The sequence below is a fragment of the Dryobates pubescens genome, chromosome 6 (genome assembly GCF_014839835.1).
Source record: "Dryobates pubescens isolate bDryPub1 chromosome 6, bDryPub1.pri, whole genome shotgun sequence".
Lineage (NCBI taxonomy): Eukaryota > Metazoa > Chordata > Aves > Piciformes > Picidae > Dryobates > Dryobates pubescens.
In genome coordinates this window covers 19,322,524-19,329,453 of record NC_071617.1, presented here as the reverse complement: position 1 = coordinate 19,329,453, position 6,930 = coordinate 19,322,524, and positions in this window count along the sequence as shown.

Genomic DNA, 6,930 nt, shown 5'->3' with positions numbered 1-6,930 from the left:
TCACCATGATCACCACAACATAGTTCTGCTTCCTAAGGCAAGAAAGGTGAAGGTATCTTAGTGTCTGCCTTTGGTGCTTTATATTGAGACAGAATACTTGTAAGATGCAATCTTGAACATTTGTCAAAGACATGACAAAGACAAATGCAAGTAAGCAAGTTCATAAAAGGAAATGCTGTGTTTTCTGTCATAAATCTAAACTGAAGCTCAGGAGACATAAGCATTCTGTGTAAAGTACTCTATTGAGACAATGTCTGGCAGCACTGGGTTGGATTCGAAACCAAGGATTTCTTTACAGCAGGTATTTTAAAATACTAAAGGGAATTTGAGCAACAAAATCAGAAGTTCTCCTTGGGACTTAAGTTCCCTTACCCTACATTTCAGGGAGACATGTCCCTCCAATTTGAAATTATAGCCACAATTCTTCCACTGCTGTGTGTCCACCTCCACATCACTTCTCCAGTGCTGCCTGTGACAAGTGTGAACACAAGTGTTTCATGGAGTATTTTGAGTATTAATTCCCACAGCAGACAAATCAAGCAGGAAACAATTACTGTCATGAGCTGGAAAACAGGGGGTCTTCTTTTACACTAATTGATACTTAGTGGGAAGACAAAAGAGAGATTAATTCACCTTACAATATCAGTTACTGGAAAGGTTTGAAAAGTCCGTGGCATGCCTGTAGGTAATTGCTCCCAGTTGAGTTTGTTACTGGTGTCTTCTGCAATAATAGTTTTGATAACACTGCCTTCGTGATTTATATGAGACTACAATTATCTCCTACAAATTCCTGCAGATATGGTGGTGAAGTGTGCTTCCCCTGCATGTGGAAGAAGAGAGAAATAAAGACTGTGAGGAGGTACAGTGAATTTTTATTCTGCCTCATTCCAGGACTGTCTCAGCTCTGGCTTATGCTTTCATGAAGGAACACACAGGATATTTGAAGGGCATGTGAACAGTTTTCTTTCTTTATCCTCACTTAATATATTTTATTCAGTTTGGCCAGAAAAAAAAAAATAATAGCAAAAAAAAATAAAATCCTAAATTATAACATGCACTCTTTGTTAAAAGCCAACACATTTCTTAGAAAATATTTTTTCTAGGACTTAAGGTCCATAAGCTGAGCCAAGAAATTAATTTCTTCTGCTTCTCTTCATAGCAATTTAGAGTCTAACTATATGGGGTTTTATTAGCCCGTTAAAATCTACCATGAACTTTGCATAGCATGCACAGTTCCCTAGTGGAACACTCTGAAATTGTGTTATTCCATTAGTCTTTCTGAATGGCAGAGATGTCTTCTAGAAAGTTTATTTTAATATTTTATATTAACAGCAAGCATAGCTCTGTGATAACAAAATAAAACAGGGGTGTGCATGAACAAATCTGGTATCACTGACAGCTTCTTATATTAGAAGCTGAGTGCAAAGTAGCATTGCAGAGTTTAAAAATCAATAATTATCTGAAAAGCACAAATAATATCTCTCCATAAAACTCTGGAAAACATGTTCTTAACTTTTCCAATGAGGCTAAGAAAAAGAAATCCCAACTTTTTGTTTAAGATTTAAATTTAAAACTTTTAGGGTTTTGTGACCGTTTGAGGCTGTGCCTTTAAGAAAAGATGTTGGTCTCTTCTCCCAGGGGGCCAGTACCAGGACAAGAGGACACAGTCTCAGGCTGCGCCAGGGGAGGTTCAGGCTAGATGTTAGGAAAAAGTTCTATACAGAAAGAGTGATTGCTCATTGGAATGGGCTGCCTGGGGAGGTGGTGGAGTCACCATCATTGGAGGTTTTCAGGAGAAGACTTGATGGGGTGCTTGGTGCCGTGGGTTAGATGTTTGGGTGGTGTTGGATTGGTTGATGGGTTGGACGTGATGATCTTGAAGGTCTCTTCCAACCTGGTTTATTCTATGTATGTATATTCTATGTATGTAGATACACACAAGTCCATGGGCCCGGATGGGATGCACCCATGAGTGCTAAGGGAGCTGGGTGGTTTCACTGTGAGGTCATTCTTGATTACTTTTGAGAGTTTGTGATGATCAAGGGAGATTCTGAAGAACTGGAAGAAGGCAAACATCACTCCTGTCTTCAGGAAGGGTAAGAAGCAGAATCTGGGTAATGACAGGCTGGTCAGCTTCAGCTCAGTCTGGGAAGGTGATGGAGCATATCTTTCTGAAAAGCATTGCCAGACACCTCAAGGACGAGAAGCTGATTGTGAATAGTCAGCATGCATCATTACAAAGGGAAAGTTATGCCTGACCAACCTGATGGCCTTCTACAGTGAATTAGCCTGATGGATGAAAGGACAGTAGTGGATTTGGGGTTTCTCTCTAGTAAGGTTTTCAAAACTGTCTCCTCTAACATCCTCACAAATTGATGAAGTACGGATTAGGTAAGCAGACAATGAGGTGAACTGAAAGTCAGCTGAATGGCTTCTCTCAAAAGGTTCTGATCAGTGACACAAAGGCCAGTTGGAGAACAGGCAGTGATTAGTAATGTATCTCATATATTACTGGGGCTGGTACTGGTTAACATCTTCATTAATGGCCTGGGCAGTGAGGCAGAATGCATTCCTGCTAAATTTTCAGATAATACAAAACTGGGAGGAGTGGCTGGTATACCAGAGAGTTGTGCTGGACAGAAGTTACACTGGACAGAAGACTCCCCCATGGTTGATCAAATATATCTCTTTTAACTTCTCATAGGTGCCACAAAATGAGAAACAGAAAGGATTTGAAAGAGAACAGGATATGAGTTTGAAGCAAGACTCAAGGAGAACAGAGTCTACTTCCAGGCCCTTTCTTGCCCTACTCCTAGAAGAGACAGGTCACACCACTGTGCTTTTAGTATACAAGCCACCTTTACAAAGTGCCAAACCACAAAACCACAGAGTTTCCACTCAGTTTAGCACTCATGGAGAGACTGTGGGAGTGAATGCACTATATGAAACTCTGGTTTTGCTATTGATACATATATAAATATATACATATATAAATATATAAATCTGCATGGGAGTGACCTCACTGACTAGTACCCCTAGGACAAACTATTTTCATCCTAAAATTCTCTGCAAGTCTTGAGCATTTCTCAAGTCTTCAGTCCATCCATTTCTAGTTACAGCTCTGGAAACTTTTCTTCTGCTAATGCTTTGAAAGAAAAGAGACAAGCAAAAATTTTATTTGAATGATGGTTGTGATTCTGACCCCAACCTGCTGTTGAGACATCTATCCATTTAAAATGTATGTGTCTCCCCATTTTGTGCATGCACTGAATTCTACCCACAAGAAAGAATTAGTGGTCTGCAACTTCACAAATATTTTTTCTGCAGATCTTGACTACAGTCCCTCATTATCCAAAATTACTCAAAGAAAGGGTCTCATGCCTTATTATGCTTAAAATGTCCTTCACCATCTGAAAGCATTATTGTAAAGATTTAGTTTATATTGCCTATGTCCTTGAGAAATAGCATTTGCAATACCTTGCAAATAGGTGCTTTTAACTATCATTTCCCTCCCTTGAAATTTTGCTTAATGAGGCCTGTCTTAAACAACCTTAACTCACAGGGCTTTTTGCCACTCATCTCTGAAGCTCAGATTTTCAGCTGCACCTTCCAAAAGGCTGATTTAAGTGAGCATAATAATTCTTCTGTCTTTAATAATAATGATTTGTATATAACACTTGATATACCTGGACATCTACTTTCAAGTCTTTTTTAAGACACACATTTTTAATATACCAAAGGCCCTTCTGACAGTGAGGATAATACAAATCTGGTTATGCCACAATATGCAAAATGAATCCGCTAGCAGCCTTGATGTTTGTTCCCTGCCTTCCTCATCCCTTCCTCAGCCAGGTACAGCTGCATTCAAGGGGCTAAATACTAATTGTGTCCCAGTTTACATTAAACTCTTCTGATGGCTACTGGTAGAACAAAGCATGGAGAGAGGCTCCTGCACATTATGCCCATACCCAGAGATTAAAGTCTTTGAGAATCGCTCAGTTTGAAAGCCTTCTTCCTCCCGCTCTGTGTAAATAAAGGGATAAAGAGGCAGTGACTTTGACTATGTGAAATCTCTTGAGTTCTTGCTTGCATTTCACCTTGTCCACATTTTTTTCCAGTGACAATGTAACTCCTATTCTAAAGCTCTTTTTCTGAATATCATGCTAAATGGCTCTCTCCTATTAGTAATGGACGCAGAAAATACTCTCTCTGGCCATGAAAAGCAATACGTGCTATCTACCAAAAGTGCCCATTAAACACTTACTTGATCTCCTTCCTCCATTCCACTATAAGCCCGATGAGGCTTAACAGTACATAACTTGGGGGAGGGGGAGGGGAAGGAAGGGGGAAAAAAAAGAAAAAAGGAATGCTGATTACCTAATGCTATGTTCCCCTCAAAATCCAACAACACAACACCCCTTTCCTATTCCTTCTTTGTCCACCCACTGCTGATGATCAGAGATACTTTGAAAGAGTGTACAGTCTAACTTCTACTCTTACCTGCCCTGATTCACACTGGCTCCCACAGCTTGTGGTATTGAAATATGGGAACACCTCAGACTTAAATGCCTACGCTTTGCATCCTTACATAGGGTGCAACTTGCTGCTTCTTCCTTTCTGCTATTACCACTCCTGAAGTAGCTGGATGTGCTCTGCACACGATGAGTAGATACACTATGTGTGCATCCATGATGAGACTGCAGGATCAATCACTGCCATCCCTATCTCCTTCCTGGTCACTGGGAGATATGTTTTCTGCCTTACCAAGGATCCCAAGGATCTGATTTCATTGATGAGACAGTAAAAGGGCTAAGTCCTTGTAGTTAATGATTGGCCATCCAGCAAGAAGTCCTGCAGGTGCATCTCTGTGCTCATCTGGGATGAATTGAGTGTGGAAATGTGCTGATGCACATAAGCAGTCTGCAAGTCAAGCACCCAGTACAAGGCATGTACAGTTTAGCAAACAGTTTTGTCTGTGTTACTGCATCTGATAACAAGCACACCAATGTATAGAATCACAGAATCAGAGAATCAGTAAGGTTGGAAAAGACTTCAGAGATCATCAAGTCCAACCTATCACCCAACACCTCATGACTAACTAAACCATGGCTTCAAGTGCCACATCCAATCCTTTTTTTGAACACCTCCAGGGACGGTGGCTCCACCACGTCCCTGGTCAGCCCATTCCAATGGCAAATTACTCTCTTTGTGAAGGACTTTCTCCTCACTTCGAGACTAAACTTCCCCTAGTGCATCTTGAGACTGTGTCCTCTTGTTCTGGTGCTGGTTCTTCTCTGGGAGAAGAGACCAACTCCCACCTGGGTACAACCTCCTTTCAGGTAGATGTAGAGAGCAATAATGTCTCCCCTTCTCCAGGCTAAACAACCCCAGCTCCCTCAGCCTCTCCTCACAGGGCTTGTACCCAAGACCTCTCACCAGCCTCGTTGCCTTTCTCTGGACACATTCAAGTGTCTCAATATCTTTCTTAAATTGAGGGTCCCAGAACTGGACACAGGACTCAAGGTGTGGCCTAACCAGTGCTGAGTACAATGGCAGAATGACTTCCCTGCTCCTGCTGGCCACACTATTTCTGATGCAGGCCACGATACCATTGGCCTTCTTGGCCATCTGGGCACACTGCTGGCCCATGTTCAGCCATCTGTCAACCAGTATCCCCAGGTCCTTTTCTGCCTGGCTGCTCTCCAGCCACTCCGACCCCAGCCTGTAGCACTGCATGGAGTTGTTGTGACCAAAGCACAGCACCCAGCACTTGGACTTGTTGGACTCCGCCCATCTGTCCAGCCTGTCAAGGTCCCTATGGACAGGCCTGCTACCCTCTAACAGATCAACACCTGCTCCCAACTCGGTGTTGTCTGCAAACTTACTAATGGTGGACTCAATCCCCTCATCTAGATCATCAATACAGATATTGAGTAGGATTGGGCCCAACACTGATCCCTGGGGGGACACCACTAATGACTGGCTGCCAGCTTGGATGTGGCACCATTCACCACCACTCTATGGGCTCAGCCCTCTAGCCAGTCCCTAACCCAGCACATGTTGCTGTCCAAGCCATGAGCTGACAGCTTGGCCAGGAGTTTGCTGTGGGCGATGGTGTCAAAGGCCTTGCTTAAGTCCAGGTAGACTACATCCACAGCCTTCCCCACGTCCAGCAGGCGGGTCACCTGATCATAGGTGAGAGGATCCTTGGAGCTCTGGAAAGCTCCCAAGAACCCGTGAGATTCGAGTCATTTCTAAAGCACAGTTCCATTCAGTCCCCCCTCACAGCACGGTGCCGTACAGTTCACCACACTTTATTACAAGGCAAGGCTCACTCTGTAATCACAGAGGACATGGCTTTGTCAAGACCCTTGACTCATTACGTTTGTCAGTCACGCACTGATCTTCTCCCTGCCCGTCTGTGCAACTCGCCAAGCCAGTCTCTCCCGGTACTTCCTCTCTGCCCGTGGCGCTCGGGAAATGAACGTTTTAAGCGATTTGCTGTCAAGTGCCCCCCTGCCGCGAAAGGATGACTGCTGGCGCGGCCCCGGGCCCCCTCCGGCCTTGCAGCGACACAGCCGGGCTGGCAGCCCCACAACCGGGCTGGCAGACCCACTCTGCACCAACTGCGCCCCGGCGGGGACGGCGCTCACCCCCCCCTAAGGCGGCCCATACCCCACCAACCCAGGCGAGAGCGGAGAGTGGAAGCACCGCCTCCCTGCCGCTTTCTGCCGCTCCCGCCGCCGCATGCCCCTCCTCCCCTACCCGCCCCGCCCGCCGCACACATGTGCTCGTACCCAGCGCCGGGGCGCGCCGTCGGGGCGGGCGGGCGCTGCCGCCTTCCCCGCACCGCGCCCCTTGGCAGCAGCGCCCCGCACCAGCCCCGCGCTGGGCATCCTTCGGCTACCGAGAACCGGCGGCCAAGCTGAC